At 41.0% G+C, this 23,042-nt stretch overlaps 1 protein-coding gene across 1 annotated transcript in view; it reads right to left on the minus strand.

The window, feature by feature from the left end:
- phf21b (PHD finger protein 21B) overlaps positions 1-23,042 on the minus strand; it is a 55,211-nt gene that overhangs the window by 15,568 nt on the left and 16,601 nt on the right. The gene's annotated exons all lie outside the window — the stretch shown is intronic.

Consider the following 23,042-nt stretch of genomic DNA (forward strand, 5'->3'; position numbering starts at 1 on the left):
AGCGCGGGTGTTGTCTGATCAATGGTCTTTTAAAATCATTGTTTGAAAAAAATAATTTCTGACAGCTTTAACAATAATGCTTGGTGACTGTAGAACTGGTGCATGACAGTACACATAAAACACTCTGTATCCTCTGTTACTGCAACACTGAGTCAACATCAAAATAACTTTCATTTTCAGCCAAAATGTAATCACATACCAGGCCTACATAATCAGTGATGACCTAAGTTTGAATTACCTAGAGATCACTGAATGTATATTGCATCAGCCATATTTAATGGCGTTCAGAAGGACTGAACCATTCTTTTTGTCCATTTTTAAGTAGATCCATTATTTCTATTTGCTGTATTCTTTTTTTACATACATTTCAATCTTTTTTGCTCTGCTCCTTGTGTTTATAGTCTATAATTACAGTGAACACCGAATCCTACTGCAAAACAGTGCACTCTACTTTGTGTTTTGTCCTTGAAAACAGACCAGTGCCAGGCCCATTCAAAGCCACAAACAAAGCTTCCAATGTAAATGTCACGTGATTGTTCTACTCAGGCATTTGGGACTGGTTGTGAAGATTTGTCCTGCAAGATAAAGGATTGTGCAACTGTCCTCAACAATATGTTTCCCTCCCTGAAACTCTGTCTCTTTCTCATATGTCTATGTACACATACACTCCACCCCCTTTTTGGTAAAGAAGCAACAAAAATTTCCCAAGCGCACAGATAAGTGCAGTTTTCACACACATCACTGAAAGAGGAGGCACTCTAAATATTTTATATTCCATTCCACTGCCCCTTTCTTATTTCTGCTCTTGCCTTTTATCGTTTTTCTATGGGCTGTGGGGGCAGAGGGGGATGGGAGCAGAGGGGGAAAGGCCTTTCATTTCCAGCCGCATTCAAAACAAGACACACCATTTTTCTCTCTTTTAGCAGGCCTGCTAAGCGCAGACACAGGGGACTTTATTGAAAAGGATTTCCAAATGACCTTACCCAATTCTTCTTTTGCCCCAAAATAAAAGCGTACAAACGGAAAAGTGTCGGATGACGACGTGAGAATGGTAGAGTAACGGTCAATAGTAACTTACAGCTGATACATCTTTCAGTGTGATGAACAGTTCGTCCTTGAATGACAAATAACATTTCCAATGCACAGTTCCGCCCTGGATACCTCTTATATTTCTCTCAGGAGTCCGAGTTTGTGTTTAATTTGCGGTAGAACTAAACCTAATGAATAAGCACCTCAAATGATTAGATTCACAATGCATTTTTTGCTTTCTGAAAAGTATCTGTACAGTCAGGAGGAGGCAGGGGAAGTAAATGAACCTGCCACACTTGATCCCTTTACAATTTGATGAACTCACGGTTACCTGAGTAGAGCAGTTTTCTAAACATACACAGAGAGTCAGCTCCCACACACCACAGAGGAACAACAGAACATTTTAGATTCATTTAGAATCCTATGCCTGGGACTCTGCATGCCTAATCAGGTAGCCAGTCTTTTTTGTGTGTGTGTCTTATGAGGAGGGGACAGGGGAGTCTAGCCTGCCCAGTGCGCTGTGAATTTATGAGATCAGGGAAACTAGGAGCAAAAGGAGGGGGATGAAACACTGGATGTTGAGAGGAGAGCTGGAGTGGTAGTGGGGGGCTGGAGGGGGGAGGGAGGTGAACTCTACATCTCCGTGGAAACTAAATTCTCGCTTTGTGTCAAAATCCGCTCTAATCAGCATGTCGAACAAGAAGGGAAATGTAGCAGAAGCTCACTAGGGTGCTCTCTATTTCTTTTTCATTCTTGCTTTCACTTAGGTCCTTTTCTTTTGCACAAAAATGGATGCATGGAAAGAAATTATGAAAGTAATGAAAATAGCAACAACGCAATGGGAAAGAACCCAGATAAAACTGTGGAGCACAGCCAGGTTTCAGTCTTAGTTGTAAGCCAAAATGTTTGTGTTTTACACACACACTTGTATGTATATATACATACACACACACACATATATATATATGTATATACACACACACATACACCGTGTTGCTTGTGGAGATGGTGTGTGTGTGTGTGTATATATACATACATACATACATACATACATACATACATATATATATATATACACACACACACACACACACACACACACACACATACACCGTGTTGCTTGTGGAGATGGGGGGGGGGTAATATTAATAATTCAGTGTTTAAACTGGCTAACATTCTGTCCTCACACAATGATCATATTTCTGTAGAAGCTACTCTCCTCTGCCCTTAGAGTGCAGTCTCACAGAGAGGTTCAGCCAGTCAGACATCAGTGCTCATTTTCATGCCATTCTGTAATACAGTATCCAGCTGTGAGCTTGATTTACACACACTCTGGTGCACTGAATTTGTGAGCCTTATCTAAGCCCCTGTTCTGACTAAGGTCTTGCCATATAATCCTATCACTTTCCATAAAATAACCAACTCCTCTCTTCCTCATCAGGATTCTTTCTCCTCTTCCAGGCATTTTCCACTGAACACGTATGAATGGATTTACATACAAATACCACAAAAGGTCATGCTTTTAAACTAGGTAGACTGTTATGATTGTTTATAATACCGAAAAAAAAAAAAAAAAAAATTATCGACAGTCTGTGCAGAGCACATATTCAGAGGTAAGGTCACAGGTGAGAGAGAAACTAAAGGAGTCAAATCTGTGCCAAAGTCTATTCTATTAAAGCAGTGCAGATTTGTGTCCTTTGGGTGTGTTACTAATGAAGCACTAAAAGCATAAGAAATTCTGGCATTTCCAACCCCCTTCCCCCTCCACTCCAGTGTGAATAGGGACTTCATTCGCATGGCGTTATGTATTAATTTTCCCACAATGTGTGTGGTGGGGCCCATTGTTTCTGAGGATCAATGTAATCCACAGGCAGTCCCACCACCAGCCAGCATCTGGGCCCAACATGCCACCATTTGTTCAACCCAGGGCACCTCTGATTGTCTCAAAGGTCACCTTTCTCAAATCCTCATCCACACACACACACACACACACACACACACACACCCACACACACACAAAAAAAGTGGTGCAAAGACTGGCTCCTCTGGAAAGAGAGAAAGTATTTCAAATGAGGAGAGAAAAGAAAAACAACAAAAATAGAAAGGGGGAAATATCTTAGTATTATTGCAGTATGGTGAAACATACTTTATTTCAATCAATAATTTTCAAAGCAGAGCAGCGTCCCCTGAAGGATTCATTATCTTGTAAAGCTGCTGCAGAGTTTAAGCACTCCGCATGTGTAAACAGAAGGTCAGTTTAGGGTTTTCTGATTTAAGCCATGTTCTGACTATCTGCCATTCCAATTTCCTGAACTTTAGTGCCGTACAGAACTATGTTTGAGAGAAGTCTGCCAAATGATGCCGCCTCCTGTGCCTACGATTACAGCTCCCCTTCTAAAGGGAAGGCTTCATTGCACATATTACGGCAGTATGGCCCTTAGGTGTAGATTTTAAGACAGAGAAAATCATGATAATGTACACAAAGTGTGAGGAAAAACACCAGGGGACAGAAACATTGTCTCACTGACTGTAATTGCCCCCCGATGGTTGTCACGTCTCAGAGTCGCTGCAGTATAATGAGTAAACTGGTGTTGGATTCTCCAGACAAATAAATGACTCTTCATTCCCGTGATATCTTTGTTCTGGCCTTCTCTGTAGTATCCTCATTCATTCTAAGAGCCATATAAATGGAATGTCTCTCTTTTCTATATGCCAACAAAGTATCGAAATATACATATGGGCAGAAAAAAAGAAAACAAAACAAAATATGCCTATCTATGTGCACATGCTTCTGTTATTCTAAACAGGCCTTTGGCTCTCTCTCTGATGAATGTGTCCAAAGACAGTTATCCACCAAAGCTAAATATGAACGTGGACAGAACACAATTCAATATGCACACCACAGACAGGTGTCGTTATGGTGATGACTGGGAGTAACATGCAGCACTGTGCGTGAGACTGTAGAGTGGAAGGAGTATGACTGGCTGCTTCTCCAAGTGTCCTGTCTTAGCCGAGCACAGCCGTGGGATGCTATGGCACTGTGGCTGGCCAGGGCAGACCATGGAGAGGAAAACGCTTGAAAGTCGGTGATGGCAGTTAAGAGCGGGGTCCTAATGAACCGTTTTCTCTCGTTTCTCAGTTGAGAAAAGGCCTCACGTCCCTTTCCCTTTCATCGCCGGCCACGCTGCCGCTACTTTTCAACCTCCTGAGCTGCCTAATGATGAACGGACGGTGCTGACAGAATGGAAAAATGATCTCTCAGATGTCAACTCAATTTCTGTGAGCTGGGCTCTCTAACTTTGTAAGAGCATCTGATTACTCAGTCATACAATTCCTCAATCATTCAAACATAAAGTCAAAGTGACCCAAATCGGCCTCGGTGACGAGTTGAGTGAGCTTCGTGGTGTGTTACAAGCTGTGCCGTAAATGGGCATCTTCTCTCCTTGAGGAGCAAGGCACTGGCAGGGTGTAATACATGTGGTAGGACAGTGGGAAATGGCAAAAGGGTTTGCGGAAGCAGATAAACGTAGTGAATGACACTAATCTCTCACTTGTATCAGTGCCTTTGGCCGGGTGACAGGACAGGTTAATTAAACCTGGGAAAAGTTCCCGGTGGAGCGCCCTTGCCCTCGGAGGAGGGAAGAGTCCCCAATCAGCATTATATGTGATTCTCTCAAACAGAGGCCAGAGAGTTACTGAGACTTGAAGCTCGCTTTTACAGACCTGGTCACCAAACCCCTCCTTATTCTCTCTCATGTCTCTCTCAAGGTAGCACAGAACTCTCTGAAGCAGCTACCAAAAGAACAACTGTTCCGGTGACTTGTTCTTGGCACAGTGTTTTCTTTGGATGCACTGTTCTGTCATGTCTGTCTTCTCATTTACTCCATCACCCCTGTGGGGCAGTGCATGGTAGTGAGGCTCTACAGCAGCAATGGAAAGAACATTTATCCACACAGCCAAATGCACACCTCCCAAATGCCATATACTCTCCTGGCACCACACGACACGGCCCAACCAAGGTCTCAGCCCAACCCTCTACAGACCAAACTGTCAGGTCTGTTTTGGGTTTTTTTTTCCCCTCAATGTGTCACAAGGACCTGCTCCCTCTTCTGGCTCTCTGAATCTGAGGCACTGACTTCAGGTGTTCCCATAGGGACGCTGGATTATCCAGGGGTGCTCTGCACTGTGTGTTTTGGCAGGGTCCCCTGATCAGGCACCGAGATCCTCCTGCCAAGCTCCAGGCAGAGGGCCAGGCTCCCATGTGCCCTGTTGATAAGGGGCCGACTGTGCTGCTGCCAAGGGCATCTTATGGTGGAAATCAATCAACACATGGGTACAATATGATACCCCCCCAACCACACACACACACACACACACACACACACACACACACACACACGCACTAAACAAAACATCATGAGCTGTTGCTCTACCATCTTTGTTTGGTTTATCAAAACTTGAGGAGCACACTAGTAAACTGAATTTAAACAAAAGGCCAGTATGTATTTTGATTAAGATCTGACAGACACAGTATCTCAGGGAGTCCTTGTCTAAGTGGGATGCAATCAAAACTGCATGCATTACACCACTTACCACGAGTCAGCCCACAGCCGGCGTGTCATTTCTTCTCTAAAAGACATTTGAACGACATGCCGTGTCCTTTAAAAAAAGACTTTGATAAATACCATAGACAGGCTAGTCTGAAGACAAATTATAATTCCATCTTCTCCAATCATCTCACAATGGCAAAGTAGTGCACCTTCTATGTCCTGAAGTCACTAGTCTCAGTCACACTACCCAGCAGTCCCATTTACACGGCCAACAGCAAAGACCTAGTCATGCAGAGGATTTCCCATGTAGCAACAGATAAACAATAGCTCATCTTCAGCATAATGTCCTAATAAGAGGGAGTGATTATTATTAATATAAAGTTCCTTGGCCTTGTCTAACAAAAGATATGAATCGCATAAACCTTTCATCACTTTGCTGCTGAAACAACAAACACCAAATGTCCCTGTGAACCTTTTGATGTGACAGTCTATGGAGGGAGCAAAATTAAATCCTGACTCCCAATTTCCTCCCCGAGAAAACAATTCGATCATGTGGCCACTGCCCGTCACGCCATCTGTAGACAATAAATCCATTTAAATGCAAATCATACATGCCCAGTGTCTAATTTTCCCCATCTGAAGATGGGCTCATTGGAATGCGCCACACAAGACAACCCTCTCACCTATGAAAAAGTCAGTGTGATAGGTGTGGACAGCTGACAAATGTTTCAAGACAATCAGAATTAATATCATATTATGAGCCACTGAATGACAAGTTTCTTTCAAATTCACCAGGGACATTCAGGTTTTATTTACTTAGACAAAAAGCAGAAACTGGACAAAAAGAAGACAAAGAGGTCCAGCTCAACATCTGAAATGCTTTCACATAGGCTAGTTTTCAAACACAATGCCTTTAGATAACAAAAAGAAAAAAAAAACTGTTAGTTGCTTTTGAAAATAAGCCTTGATTTCATCATTTTGGGTCTTAAACATTAAAAACAAATCATTAAAGGACTTTAAATGAGTTGCTAAGTTTTCTGAAATATTTAAAGCTTGCCTTTGAAATCAAAAGAAATATAACCACAAAAGTGACCATAATTGTACCCCCTTTCTATCCTCAAACATCTTAGAGGCTTATGAAAAAGCGGTGATTTTTCTCTATGGTGACCCTCTTTGGAAAAAAAGGGCATAATTGACTATTTTAGTGATGGAGGAGAAAATTAAAATGTAATCTACTCTGTTATAACACACTGACATCACCTGCTGTTTCCTACCATGGCCTGTCTCAAACTAGAATGATCCAACTCTCATGCTTCCATTTTCTCCGCCCCCTTTTTGAGTGAGACACCTCCCCCTCCTGTCTGTCCCTCCCCCTTTACTAGACAGCAAACAATCAAGTCATATATCTATCAAGCATGCTTAAAGCAAAGCAGTGTGTAAGGAACATGCTTATGTTTCTGATTACACTGCTGTTTTTTGTCATTAATGTATAAACAATGTATGTCAGCTGTTCCAAATTACAATCATTGTTATAGGTATGCATATGATGTCAGTGCACCGCCTCAGTCTAGAGCAGGTGATGGAGAAATGTGTGAGAAGTTTCTTCTTAGTGAGATGTTTCCAAAACTGATTTGATCTCTAGGCTGAGCAACAACAATACTACACATCCCTTGTACCCTAAAACACGGGAGCCTCCCCATGGCTCTTCAAACGCCAAGCACCTTGTGTTTCTTCCGTTGATGACGGCTTTTCGAAATTAAAACACAGTTTGCATGGCGGTCCCTCTTGTGAGGGTTTCCCTCCTGCATCGCCAGCACTTCATTACCAGAGACCCTCCCTGCTTCCTGTCACTTCCCATCTTCCTCAGATGTCCCATCATACACCAGGAAGCAGCACAAAGCATCAGATGCTGCAAACCCAAATGCCACTCAGAAAGAATGTTACTGTTTCAGCCCAGACAGCATGTGACAGAACACAAAGAACTCACTAAGAGAAGCATATTCCTGCCAGACATCAAGTCTTTGAGCAGTTGAATAAAAAAAAAAAAATGAAAGCCTGAATTTATTTTGCTTTATGTTTTAAAAATATACTGAATGTTGTAGTCCATTATTTCTTTTAGTGCTACATTATGTAACACTAAATGTGAAAGTGCAGGGGAAATGACGGTATTTTATCATTGTCTATATCAAAGATATTTTGCCCTGTGTTTCATACAAATTCACTGACTTTTCACCTCGTAACCATGTAAAGGTTAATCATAACAAAACTAGTTAAAGCTTTGTGATCTGAGAAGGGAGAACATGTTCTGTTGCTCCTTATTTCATCAGTCAAAGCACCCCACAAACTCCAGAGCCACAGGGAACGCCTGCTGGAGGTGGATTCGATTACAGTCAAGTGCCTGAGCATATGCTGAACTGTCAGCGTGGAATGAGGATGAGATATTCCACTATCAGAGCAGCAGAGGATCACTTTGATGCCAAGGCCTGGGAATTATATACAACATACAGAGTGCCCTCTGCATCAAAACCCCTTTGCTGAAAATGTATACTTTTCTCAAGGGTGTAGAGATGTGTTGGGTCTCTCTCTCTCTCTCTCTAAGATTTTTGAAGTAATTAGCAATCATTCCATGACTCATATAGCCACAAATTTGAAATGCTCCAAGTAAACTAGATCACATTCTAAGGGCCTTTGGGATGCTGCCCGGCCGTGAATGGGAAACCCGTGTCTATGAAAATGTAATCAGGGCCACACTTAACTTCAGCGAGTCCGAGTGAAGGGTCACGACACTCCATACGATGTGAAATTAAAGTCTCAGAGAGCTCGTCTTGTGTCCAGCTCAGGCACGCGCACAAGCCCTGAAGGGCCCTCAGCCACAGCAGCCTGCCATCAAACATTCAGAAACTCAACCCTAATACCTGTTTACTTCATCCCTCCTTTCCTGTGTAGCTTTTTTATTGTTTGTTTGTTTCCTTTCCAGGGCTCATTAGAGTTGGAGGCACAGGCAAGGGAAACAGTGTGAATGTACTGTGTGCTTCGTTACACTAATGATTTAGTGATGGAAGGATGAAAGGATGCCTCTGTTGTGCTTTGAGCTAAAAGTGGAACTGTTGATATGAAACCAGAACAGGGCTTTCCTCCTCTGACCAGCTCTCATACAGGCCATCTTTCAACATCCTCATGCTACGACAATCAAGGCGATTTTTCCACCAATATGCAGAAGGGGAGTCTGAGACCAACTGTGAGGGGAAGATGTCCTCTATGCTCTGGCGTTTTGCATCCTGGGTTCAGCATGATCCTTAAACTTGATCAAATGCCTCTCTTATAACTGGATAGTTCACAAAATGTAGCTATTCAAATTGAAATTCTAAGAAATTATGCTGCTAGCGAGCAGATAATAAAACCATCACCAAACCATCACTAGAATCTTTTGTACATTAGCGTTCAAGACTATGTCACCCAGCCTTTTTCCTGTTATCATGACGGACACTAGATTAAAGTAAAATCACGTTCTCCCTCGGACTCTCAATTGGCCTGCAATATTATTCTAGAATAAGAGACACTGAGCATAGAGATGGCATCTTCAGTCTCTGACATAATGAGGACATTTATTTGCTCACCTTCATCCAACCCTGCCCCGGCCCTGGGAGAGAACAGAGTATGGAAGCCTATCGACTTACAGCAGCAACGATCGGGGACTGCTGAAAGGTCAAACTCAAGCGAATGGCACGAGGGGAATTATGGAGTGCAGATGACAGCGACCAATCATCGTAACTGGTGTGTCCTAATTGGAGGTAATAAGGAGATGAGGGATGGCGGAGTCACTGGTCTCCATGTGCAGTGGCCATTCTAGGTGGCGTTAATTATCATCGGCTTGATGTCTATCATCATTGCCTATATGCCATCTCAATTCACAACAGTCCACCACATCCTCCTCTGCTTGACTCTGAGCTTATTCTTCATCTTCAGTGTTGCTCAAAGTCTAACATATGGTGGAAGAACTGCTTACTTTATTAACTAAATGGCGTTTATCTGTTTGGCAGAAACACGGTGCCATCGTTGCAGAGGGATTTAGACCAAAGACTGGAGGGCTCTAGGCCTAGGGGCTGATTATGGGCCAAACACTCTGTGAGTCTATGAGTCTGTGCCCACTTTGGCCCACTAAATGCCACCATTAAACTGTTTAAGTAGTAAATACGAAAGACATCTGCTGAGTTGAATAATTTGACTGGCTTCATGTGTCCTTAATGTTAGATCTGCTGTTAGGAATGGGGATGATAATAACATATTCTAATCACACCGAAAGCTTTGTGGTGACTTGGATTCATCAAGCCCATAACAGTGGACAGAGTGTCTAATTTTAAAACACCACCAGGACAGCAATGACCAGTACTCACAACAGTCACCAAAGCAAATTAAACTGGATATTAGACATAAAGTCAACAATATAACGAGGGTTAAACGTCTAGGTGATTTCATAAACCAAAAGTATTAAAAAAAAAAAAAAAAAAGGTTTGGTCTATTGTCAACTGTTTGATTCCCTGTTCTAAAAGAATGATTCTGAGTGCGGTAATGGTCATGAGATTGTTTTAAAGTGCTGTTCAGTTACAAAATTTAAACCAGTATCCCTGCATTGTGGGTCCTGAGGAAGCAGGGCCTTGCAGGCAAAAAGAAAACCCTAGATTGTAGATGGAGATGTGGAGGGGAGGGGGGTGGGAGGGAACAGGGACAGCTGGCACTTTCAAAAAAGAGAAGGGGGAGGGGAACTGAGGGGTTGCTTGTGCAAGCTCAAGCTTTTGGGGGGGGGGGGGGGGGGGGGGGGGGGGGGTAAGATGTAGGGCCTGTGCTGTGTGGTGGAGGGAGACCAGCAGATGGACTTCTACTAACAATAGGCCCAGGACAGATGCAGCCACAAAGAGCAGCAGCCATCACACTCTGACAATAGTGAACCTAATGCCACGCTCCAGCAGAGCCACTGACCAAACACAGGCACTAAAGGAAAGTAGTTACTGTGGAGGTGGTGGAATGACAGACAGAGGGGGTTTTAATGCCTCTGCAGCATGTGGATATGAGACAGAGAACTACTGAATAATAAAAAAAAAAAGACTTTTTGAATCTCCTTTGCGCTCACTATCAGAGCTCTCTTCAGCTTTCACCGACCATCAAACTATCATGAACAACCAGTAAATCCCCACGAGCAGCTAATCCTAAATTCTGCCCATCATCTGTCAAAGGTAAACAACTAGATCACACTTTGAATCAAAAAGTACTTATGCAATGGTTAATCTACTAGAATATAGTTCACCATCTGTTTCTAATTCTCAAAATAAATAAATAAATAAATAAATAAATAAATAAAAACCCTCAACCAAAAAACGTTGTGAAACACAGGCGCAACAACAGCTTGAAGTTATGTTTAAAAAAAAAAAAAAAAAAAAAAAGTAAAACGAGGCCTTTTCGTGTATATTCTCAAATGATTCTCCTCTCTTTGTGAGGGGTTGCTTCTGACAAAGAGGGAACCCCCTGCATGTCTGCAGCATGTCTGCAGCATGCCTGAGGCAGCGAGGTGGTGCCTCTTTCTCTGAATGGGACAGGGCTGACAAAACCAGTGATGGCCCTGAATTAACAGACTGACACAGACATGGTCAGAGTGAATAACGCTGAAGCTTAAGAGACTTCACGAGATTTCAAGGCACCAATGTATTCGCCTCTGTCCACTCTTATAAAGGGTATCATTTGAGGAGAAGTGCGAGCTCTGCCCTTCATTTCTATGTGTGTAATCATTAACCCTGTGTGGACATTCCAAATAAAAAACAAATTAGGCTTTCTTGTCTCAATCATTTTGCTTAAATGTAACTCACCTGTTTGTGGAATCTCTTAATCAGAGTATTTAGTGTATGCTTTTAATGCTATCATTCTCGCATCTCTTAAGAGTCAAACTGACAATAAAGCATCATTGCCCACAGGAGGAGAGACATACCCAGTTTTTTCTTTCACTGAGGGGGACTCTGTGGCACATCCGTTATTAATTCCTGCACCCAGGCTCATGTGTGACTCCCCCAAATCCTCACCTTGCCAAGTGTGACAGCTTCCAATATTGGTGCATTGAACAGAACCCCCTAGCAAATATTGACACAGAGGATTTGAGTGTTCATTTCACCACAGTAGCTCTTGTGCCTGCGGAGCAGACTGATGCACTACTTCTCTGACCTCCTACTTCGATGGCATTATGGCCAAGAGGACCGGCACTTTTATTGTCGAGTCCTGTTGGGGCAGATATGGAGGCTAGTCGCAGATACGGGCTATTCATATCTCAGCATGTTGCCATAGTAAGCAGCAGGAGCCCCCTGCCAAGGGAATGATTTTTCTTTCGTCTTCCTGTCGAAACCAATCCTTCAGTCTGCCGCTGTCATAGGCTCAGTTGGTTCAGAACTATAAATCCCTCACTTATATGCCAATTACCCTGTCCTCTCCATCAGTGACAGACACACACACACACACACACACACTCTTCACTGGTCTATCCCCCTGTGAAGCAAGGATGTGAGTTCCAAATTTAAAAACAAAAAAGAGAGAGACAGAGAGAAACATGATTCCTAGTCTCTTCTCAAGGCACTATGTTTTGTGCTCTACATCTCTTTGTAATGACTATAGGTGAGTTACTTCAAATGAATTGTCATCTAACTCAGAGGGAAATAACTGAAAATAAATCTGAAATTTTTTTGACTAAATCACCCACTCAGTTGTAAAGGTCAACCTGTTGGTACTAGGGTGAGATGGTGAGCAAATCCTCTTTCCACCATTCTCTCCAACCATTCCATGATTTTACCATTCAGCTAATTATCCCCCTTCCCAACACCAGCCAAATGCATGGCTTAAAACACCCAGACTCTTTCTCTGCACCATTATTGCTCATCCACAATTACTTCAAATTAGATCTACAAGTCAATAACGCGAGTCAATATTTAATTTGCTCATAGTAGGTGGCGATTTAGTGCACGCTGTTGTGGATGTCTAGCACAGTGTCAGAGCTGGCCTGTAAAAGACACAGCAGCCCTCATGTCACAGCATGCCTGGAAGCCATCGAAACCAACACTCAATTCACTGTTGGTTTCGAAGGCAGCGGATGACAGAGCTCGCTTTCTTTAAAGGACCTTCATTGTTTTCAAGAAAACAAAAGTAAAGGAAGCACACTCTTGAGTACGAGGAGGGAAGAAAGAGCTAAAGGTGGCATGCATTTTGTAAAGGACTCGCTGTTATATTGATGAAAGAGCCTAAGTTTCAGCATATTGACCAAAGGCATCTTCTGGCTTTCTCCAGTATGTGACTGTATGCTCCGGAGAGTCATTAAACAACTTCTCTTTGCTGATTAAGATGAGTCTCTCCACTCCGACTCCTCTTTAGCTGTGTCCACAGATTCCTCAGGGGTAAGATAACAAAAGGTGTTAAGCACATCAAATGATTGTTGCATGGCTCATGTGAGACTTCTGTAACATCCCAGGGCTCTTTCGATGGCACAAAACGACCTGAATTAGGTATACATGCACAGCACAATAAAAACACGCATTTGGGGCCTGTTAGGATGGCAGTAAAAAACTGCATTATATCGTAACTTTGCTATTACGGCACCACAATGCAGCACTGAGATAGGTTTGACAGAACTTTGAGTGACAATGCTCTGTCGGTGCAAAAGTAAACAGACAACAGCTAAAAATGCAAATACATCCATTTACAAGGTAAACCAGCATGCTGTAATAGAAAACAAATTCAGCCTCAATTACACACACCAACGCTCCGCAACAATTATCCAGCCATCACAGAGCGCAAAGTTCATTTTAATTAGGTTTTTTTTTTTTTTTTTTTTGTAAGTACTTATGCGTAACATGCTTGGAAAGAAGAAAATTTGCAGGGGTTTGAAATGCAAACCTGCTGCAGAGCAGTGGGGAAATCAGCTCAGACAATGTAACAAATCACATGTCTGAAATAGTGCTGACATCTAATGAATCTGAACCTTTTTATCCCTTTCTTTTGTCTTACCTTTTCACAGCGGCAAACAGCCCATTGACTTTCTCAACATTTTTCCTCAACCAGTCACAAACGTTTAAGATGAGACAAACTACTGTAGTTCAGGGAATTTTTTTTTGGGGTATGGAAACATTCTGTCACATTCTTTTTCTATACTGATGACAAGGGAAAAGTACAGCATTTAAAGCTCACACAGTAACAGTCTCTCACTCTCTTCTCTTTCCCTGTTCAGACACACACACACATTTTATATATATATATATATATATATATATATATATGTTTGTGTGTGTGTGTATGTATGTATGTATGTATGTGCAGTTTTATAAACTCACAAACTTCTGCCTACCATTCCCAGATGGCATTTGGAATGCTACAATGATTCTCTTATCCTGTCCGATCACATCCTTCGCTTATATAAACACTCTTACAAGACAATCCACACGAGAGCATTTGAGCTGTTTTATCACAGCTCACTCACATACCTGCCTTTATCAGAATATTGATGCTTTTTTTTGTCATTTTTGTCTCATGACCACATATTCATGGAAATATTCACTGATCCATGCATTAAAAATCAAAGCTGAATCTACTATCATTTGACTGAGCTTAACAAAATGTTAAAGGACTATGAGTGTGAGAGACATGAGATAAATAAAGATAAATACAGCTGGCTTCATTTTGTATGCATTGCTTTCCACACAGGGGAAATTTATAAGCAGAGACTGCTGATAGTTTCCAAATCAGTCTGACTGGGGAACAGAACCATGCAGCGTTAGAAAGATTACCTTTCCTCCATAACCTGCACTCCCTAACAATAGATACACAACATCTTACACTCTCACTGTTCCACAAGTTTACTCACATTTTTTCCACGGGTGAAGATTACCATTAACACTGCCTTCACTCCTTCAATGTCTCTAACGCGTCTCTACACTGATGCTTACCAAAGCTGACTGACAGAAATCTCGGAAGAGTCAGAACAAATACACTGAATAAGTCCTTCTCATTTCTTCTTACTGATTACTCCTCACCGTTACAAATCTGGAATCTGACTCAGGCAGGGTTAGCCTCTCAACTGGACAAATGGCCCTCAGAAATAACAACGTCCTATGAGTCCTTGTGGAATACTGCCACCTTGTATGTTGAGCACAGTTTCATCTGACTTTACTGGATTTGTACAGGACTGGATTTATTCCAGCCTTCTCAAGTAACAAATATATTCATTTCCCCTGAAAGAACAGAAGATGAAATAATGATCTAGTATAATGATAGTCTCTGTTCCTGTTTCCCATGCTTTGTTCAACTGTAGTGAAACTTTTCACTCATCTTCAGCTTAGACTCAGCTGTGCCTGTTTTAGAAGTGATCGCAGAGGTTTCTCGTCGAAGAGAAGCCCATCTGAGGTATCTTCCTGCCTGTACAGATGCCCCAGGGGGACCTTTCTTTGTTTCCCTGCCTAGGAAACTGTTTCACAGAACAATAAATAAAATGAAATGATGTATAAGAAAAAATCCAGGTCCTTAGGAGGAATCCTTAGTTCATTACAAACTGTATCCAAAAAGCACACAGAACTGCGAGGGAAGAGGCATTATTAGAAGAATAGAAGACTTGACGGTGGTGAAATATGAAAACGTGACAAGAGCAAGAGAGGGTGTCCCCTTGTGACAGCTACAGTGGATCCTGCTACTCACAGTCTGGGCCCAAAACATGCCACAACATGTTCAGTCTCAATTAGCGGGCACTTGAAACCGTAAAATCCTGACTGGAAGTGGCTTATTTCTTTCACCATGTGTCAACTCTGAAAATTACTGTTCTACTGTTTCTCTGGCAAAGGACCTTGAATTGTTCTTGCAGTCCCTATTAAATCCAGACATACATCTTTATTGGCTTTTTTTAAGCTTTTAAACAAGGAAACTAGTGAACTTATTTTAGATTGCTATATGAAAACCACAGCCTTGAGACACAGGCACCTCTTTCCCCGGCCCAAAATGACCCAAAAGAGACTGTGAGGATTTTTGAAAACTCTCATTTACGCTTTTCATAGCCCAGAGGACAAGACAACATGCTTGTCTCCAGGTTCAAGCATCCCACTATCTACAGCCATTAGTGCTAGCCAAACTGCCATTTCATTAGGCTCCAACAAATGAAATTTTCTTTTGTATCTATGAGGCCCTGCCAGTCATGACAGCCTCTGTGATGGGGAAAAAAGAAAAAGCAATTTCAGCTCACGCCATATATATATATATATGTGTGTGTGTGTGTGTGTGTGTGTGTGTACACACACACACACACACACACATATATGAGTGCCTAGTAAGCAGAGGAGTTTCACTTGGAGACTATTGTAAGAGCCTGAAGCCTGGAAGTGGCATACAGCACCTTGTCTGTCTCTTTGATAGTGTAGAAGAAGGGCCTGTATTAAAAGCATGATTCTGTACACTTTGTTCGGAATTCAAATGTAAGTGATTCCTTGTGAGCTTTGATCATTTTCTACGCAATGTTCCTGGACAAAATGTACCACAGCCTTCCAATTTTCCTTGTACATTTGCTAAAATTCATTTCCACTGCAACAGCAATTTAAAAAAAAAAATCAATCTTGCCCTCTATTTGATTTATTCCCAAAGAATAAACCCTGCCAAAGCCTCATTTGAGACTGTTTTTCTGTACCGCGTGTCATTCCACATTCACTTTAAATGCACACACACTGATGTCTGCCTACGACTCAATCACTACTGATCCCTCATAGTGCTAAAATGATTAATAACTCCTTTCTCCACACTCGCCACTATCTTTTTCATCAGAACTTTAAATAGATATTGATTTACAATAATAACACTAGGTTTCTGGCACTGCATTCTGTGCAGCTGAACAATTAAAACAGTTTAAATGCAAAGAAGCAATTTGTTTTATGATTGAAAAAAAAAAAAATGTAAATTATCATTTGTAGAACTATATTCATGTTGGACGCATTTTATATATATATATACACACACACACACACACACACATATATTTATGTGTGTGTGTGTGTGTGTGTGTACGAATGTATATATCCCCCCCCCCCTCCACACACACACACACACACACACACACACACAAAATTTTGATGTAATCTTGTGGGAGGACACCTTCAGCAGTTCAGAAGCATGACCCCCCTGTGTCGTTTCCACTTCATCTGGGTCACAGAGTGTAGGTTCAGATCACGGCGTCTAATGCTGAAGAGAGGAAAGAGAACCCCACAGTGCCACTACCATCACAGCTTGCAAATTAGCTACCAAGTCCACCCACAACACAGCCTTATCTTAGGATGGGAATGCTGTATCAGTGAGGAGTTCATTTGTTAGTTAAATTTCAGTTCTTTGATTTGAGTCTCTTTGAATGTCAGATAAAAGGAGGGAAGTAATTTTAGTTTTTAAATTAAGCCATTTTTAATCAATCCTGGGGTTACAGCTAAAAGATAGAGTTTATAAAGACAAAAAAGTCTACTCTGCCCTAAAGAGCGGCTGTTGATGCAACGTTCGGGGATCCGTCTGCACAGAGTGGGCCTATATTCACAGACTGCCAACCCACTCAACTGCTCAGAGCTCATACCTTCGGGATCAAGCCAGGCTGCAGGATAGACTGTTTCACTCACCAGCATGAGTACCACATCTCCACTCTTTTCCCCAAAGCCCCAAAGCCTAACTGTAAACAAGTCCACACCAGCTCAACCCAGGCAGACATCTGGGTGCTTCCCTAAAACTCCACCTTCCCCTCCAGGACAAGTGCACTTAATATCTGTAAAATGAAATAATATCTGTATCACTGTTTCACAATGATGTTCCCCAAGCATAGCAGGCGAGGCCTAACAAAGGCTGTCAGTCTATATATCAGCTGTGAAGTGCATATCATTACCACATTTACAAGCTAGCCCACTACTCTGTCATAGTGACAAATACAAAGAGCCCCTTTCCCTGAAACACAATGCTGTGAAATTAGTGAGATGATTAATGTTTGCAACTTTGCTTAGACACAGTTGGACAAATATGAATCTGGCCCCCAACGCCATGCTCCCTATTTTTACGCTTTGACACCAGGTTCCACCACCATTTCTCCTGGTTTACAATGGCAACAGCCAATTAAATTTACAAGGCACTCTTCATTAGGTTGGAGGTAACAAAGGCAGAGAAGACACAATGCCTGAGAGACCACTGGTGAATAGGGAGGGGAAGCTTGGCAGCCATTTTGTGATAGTGTCTAACCCCAAAATGAAGTTTAAATTTCCTTTCCAAAATTCTTTGCATTGAAAGAACTGCATGGATTCCATGTTCCAGCTGACAGGTGATAAGTTCTATGTTTAATAAGTTCAGAGCGTATATGTTATGATGACATTCTGGTCAGTTACATATCCTTACACAGTGGGGGGGGGGGGGGGGGTCTTTGTGGTCTGCACAGAATCTTTAAAGATTAATTGCACCTGTAAGTCATTTCCATACATACTATATTTCTAGACTCTCTCAAAGGTAGAGGCCAATGTAAATGAATATGATGCAGCATTGCTTACATTGATAACACACACAGACATGCACACATACTGTATATGCATGTTTACCACATTTGCATGCCATTATGAAGGTTGGTAATTGGTTTATTGCCTGTAGGAGGATGACTGTCCTTTATCTGAGGGCTACACTTCAACATAATGGAATAAATCAGGTTACTTCTCTTGTTAAGTCCAATGGACCCCCAAAGACAATGTCGAAACAACAACAAAAATAACCACAACAAACAGCAAAAGAGGCAGTAACAGTGGCATGTCCCTTTATCTCTTTCTCTTAGGCAATTCTGTCCAAAAGCCCATTTATTTTTAATTGCTTTTTTGGCATTTGTCTCTATCTTTGTTTACATTCCTGGAGCCTCCGATAAGAGAGGCAGTAATATGAAATTAATTTGAATGCATTTACAACTGTAAAATACAAACCTTTGAAAAAGTTATCACCACAGTTAAAAACACAATCATTTTCAAACAACAAATGACAAGATTTTAGTCCCACAGCATGGAAGAAAAAAAGATTTTTGTTTTCACAGTAACTGAGTGATTACTGAACTGTTTGCTAATCATTTACCTTTGTTCAATGCATTCAATGTATTCGAACTGACTGTGTGTTTGGTGCGTCTTTATCAAAGCCCTGACTCAGACAAGAAAGCCATTAAGACATTGGTGCACTATTTGGAATTAATCTCCGAATGTAATCAAGCCCCAGAGTTTTCAGCGAATGTCCCTGACTCTGAAACAAAAATCTCCAGTTGCCATGGACTCGTTGCAAAGCAGATTGATCTGCAAGACGTCACAGCACAAGCGGCGAAGACAATGAGAGGGGGAAAAAAAAAAATCAACTTTCAGCGGATGTGCTAGTGCAAATAAACTGTTTATTCACTGGTAATGGTTTCTGCTTCAATCACAGTCACAAATAGCTTTAGAGGTGTCTGTGTCACAGCTGAACAGTGTGAGGAGCCGGTGCTTCCTGTAGAGACATAAACACTTAATGCTCCAACAGTTTCTTTCTTTTTTTTTTTTTTTTCCTGGAACCATACTTAGAATTTTAACACAAGAGTAAAAGAGTAAAATCTTAGAGTGTGTGTTATACTGTTTTCTCCAGAATTCTTTCACTTCTTACTGATTTAACTTGGCTTAAACATCCTGGTGTAAGACCCTTTCCCTCCATGGCGCCACTCTGATACCCGTGACTTGTGAATTTGAGATACTGGCAGCAACATTTTCTCATTCAATGTCTGCTGAATGCCAGCTATCAATTTATATCTACTGAGCATGTGCAGCTTTAAGTTTGTTTGGCCTGTAGCTTACCATTTTCAGCTGCGTGGATCTAACTTACATTTAAGATCTGTAAAAGGAGGAGCTTTTGGGAGGCAGTTTAATTGTTTACTATTCTTTCCTTATTTATGCAAGAAAGCCAGTTTTGAGTATTTATTTATTCAGTTTCATATACATAAGCAGCAAACTTGGATGGTTTTTTTTTGTTGTTGTTGTTGTTTTAATCGTAATCTAAACAAAAGGAAATCAAATGCGTATCTGTAAAACAGTAGCACTGAGAATGAGCACAAACGGATGCCTCTCAGTTTGTAGTATCTGAGAAGCTTTGCTGTAATAGCTGTATTGTATTCCACTGTATGTTGTGTATTATATATTGTGTTGAAATGATCAATAGAGTTTATTAAAAAGCTACCTCCCAGTCCCACCATGCTATCGCCTCTTATCCTCTCTGCAGAGACGAGAAGCCAGTATATAAACAGTATGTGACCTTTAAACTACCAAGCCCCACTCAGATTGGTTGCCTTGGTACACACAGTAGTTCCACCCTCCGGTATGTTACATACACACATATACACTATTTTTTAATACTCTTTTTTTCCAGAGGTGTCGATGTTCACATACTAACTTCTGTGATTAAAATAAAATGGAATGTTTTCAATTTTGTGTGTGCTAGGAAATTTTACTCAGTTGGCTAAGCATGTAGATATTATGAATTGCAATGCAGCATTAGACCACCCAGTACCTTTTTAACTGCTTAACTTGACTTAAAAGTAAATACTGTGCAAAAAGCATGTTCCTTAAATCTTTCCCACTTGTTATCAGGCTAACTGGGATATACAGCTTTGTGGAAAACCCAGTTGCTGCAGTCTTCTTCATCAAATTTGAGTCTAGCTTAGAACTACGAAAATATATCACTGGAAAACCTTGCGATGATTGCATTTTTTCCACAATTAATTAAAATACACGACACCTACAACCAAATCTACAGTTCATTAAACAGAACCACCCATAATTAGGGCCTAAAACCGAGTTCTTAATTATGATTGATCATTTTTAATCACAGTAAAGCATGCTGTTAACTCTATTTACTTTTTAACAATCTGACACATTCTTACGCTCACTCACTGTTCAGTGTTCTGATGAGATGTGAAGACATTCTGATTACTAATGTGATGCTGACCTCCATACTGGTTGAAAACTCTCTGGTAATCTGCCTGGTGCAGCTTTGGGGAAATACACAGTGGCATCATAAACACTGTAGGGTGAAATCTGAAATCTTCACTTATTAGCTTGTTGTTCAATATTACGAGGAATAAAGTATAATGCACTCTGTAATGTGCTTCATCCTTTTACTTGATTGAAGTTATTTTTATTTTCTCAGATGTTTGTCTACCTTTCCGTTTCTCCAAAGCATTACAAAAAATGGTCACACTTAGCTAAGTAACTACAGTGGAAGAGTAATAGTCTCACATTTTTACTACAAGTCAGCTGCATCCCAAAATACCTTGTTTCTCATAATTGTTAGGCATTACTGGAAAGCACTACTCAATGCCTTGAATTTCTAGAAGTCACTACATAAGTAGATAATTTAACTTAAGTATCAAGAGGGATTTGACTAGCCATCCACTAAACAGATTTTAGTAATCCTCCACTGAGAACAAACCAGCTGAGTCTCTCCAGCACATCAAACCTAACCCCACTGAATGGAGACTCTAAATACTGCCCGCAGTGTAAATCTGAGTGAGTTTTGCACACTACAGGGCCACCAGTGAACCTAGACAAGGGTAAACCTAATAAGTTGCACTGCGAGTAGGCAAAGGCAGTGCTGACACACTAGTCTAACTTCTTGTTTTCTCCACTCTTGTCTTTCTGTTCAGGTAAAGTCACTGTGTTTCACCCATCACTCACAGCGACCTTGTCACTGCATAACAAATTAAAGGCCCATTCATTACACTGTGAGTCTCTTTGTTAGTGCTTGCGCACCTGAGTGACAGTACAAGGACAATCTCACTCGCTGTCTTCTTCCATCTGTCTTTCTCTCATTTTGTCTTTCCTTCACGAACCAAAAACCTCCCACTCACACACACAGTTTGTTCACTTTGCGAACATCCATTCTTCTATGTGCTACATAGAAATGCCATGCTAAGAAAATATGTAATGTAACCTTTTTTGAAGCTAATACATACATATACACACACACACACACACACACACACACACACACATATATATATATATATATAAATATAAATATAAATATAAGGGTCCTTTATCCAGGTATGAGTGACTTGACGTGGCCTTGCTCAGTTGCCAAATAGGAGGAATGCTGTCACTATGGATAATCACTGAGCACAGTGAATGTGTTTTGCCCATAAATTGACTACTGCAATTTAAATATGTGGTTGAATTAAGTACGTAAGTATAATACAGAGGATCTATTGTGAGGAAGATCTATGAGGACCCGGACATTGTTTGATCGGAATCCCCCAAGTGCTTGTCTGGTAACTGTACTCCTAAGAGGGTAAACTACCAACATCCATGGACAGTAGTTTTTTGCAGCATTGCCAGTAGCTGAGAAATGATAGCCTAACTGTTGTAAAATGTAGGTGAAACATTAACAGAATACAAAGATTAAAAAAAAAATATATATATGAAAATCTCTCATTCATACATCTAAAAGAGGAAACACTCACAGCAAAAGGCAGTTTCCAGAGCGCTTTTTTTTTTCTTTAAGGATAATTCCTTCTACAAGATTACCTTTTATCAAGGTTGTTCTTTTATTTATATTTCCTCATTTAACAACTTAAGATTGTAACAGAAAATATATTAAACTCCTGAGATATAATAGGGCTCATAGAAGTACATATTCATTCTGGATTTAAACTGTACTCAGTATATTGCACTCTTATAACTTTATATATACACTCAAAACTGTAAAGTAATACCTTTGTATGTGGCTTTAAAACAGCCTGCATTTAAAACATCTGGCACAGATGGACAAGCTGCTTCACTACTACACCCTCAGCTCCATGGTGAACATCATTTTGAAAAAAAAAAAAAAAAAAAGTTGATATGTTTTGAAATACTGTCAGGACAGTTAAATTGCCATGAAAAGATAAACAGGATCCACATCACTGAAAGGCTGAAAAGCATCTTAAAAAAAAAAAATCCCACTGTCCTATTCCCCTGAGCCTCTTCTCCACACTACAGTCTGCAGTCTCTGCATGTCAGCTCACGTTCACCTCTCCATCTACGTTTCACTGAGAGTCACGCCAGCCGAGAAGACCAGGCATCGCTCAGAACTAATCTCACCTAAAACAGTTTCTGACAGGAACCCTGTGCAGTCAGCATTTACTAGAAAATCAGGACTGCGAGTGCCTATGGGAAAGAGAGTCTATGTTGATATATATCTGTTTGTTTCCCTGTAACTATCTGAGTGTCTGCACTGAATTAATGTCTTATGTAGCCAATTGTTTAGCCATATAATTTCAATATGTGTCCTTCTAGATGGGTGTAACAGAAATGTAGAAGTAGAACTTTCCCAAACCCTGGGATAAGTACCCTGTGTTGGTCTGTGACTGTGTATGCCTTTAAGGGCTGCTGAGAACACTCTCCAAGCAGACAGCAG

This window comes from Chanos chanos, chromosome 1 (assembly GCF_902362185.1).
Source record: "Chanos chanos chromosome 1, fChaCha1.1, whole genome shotgun sequence".
Taxonomy (NCBI): Eukaryota; Metazoa; Chordata; class Actinopteri; order Gonorynchiformes; family Chanidae; genus Chanos; species Chanos chanos.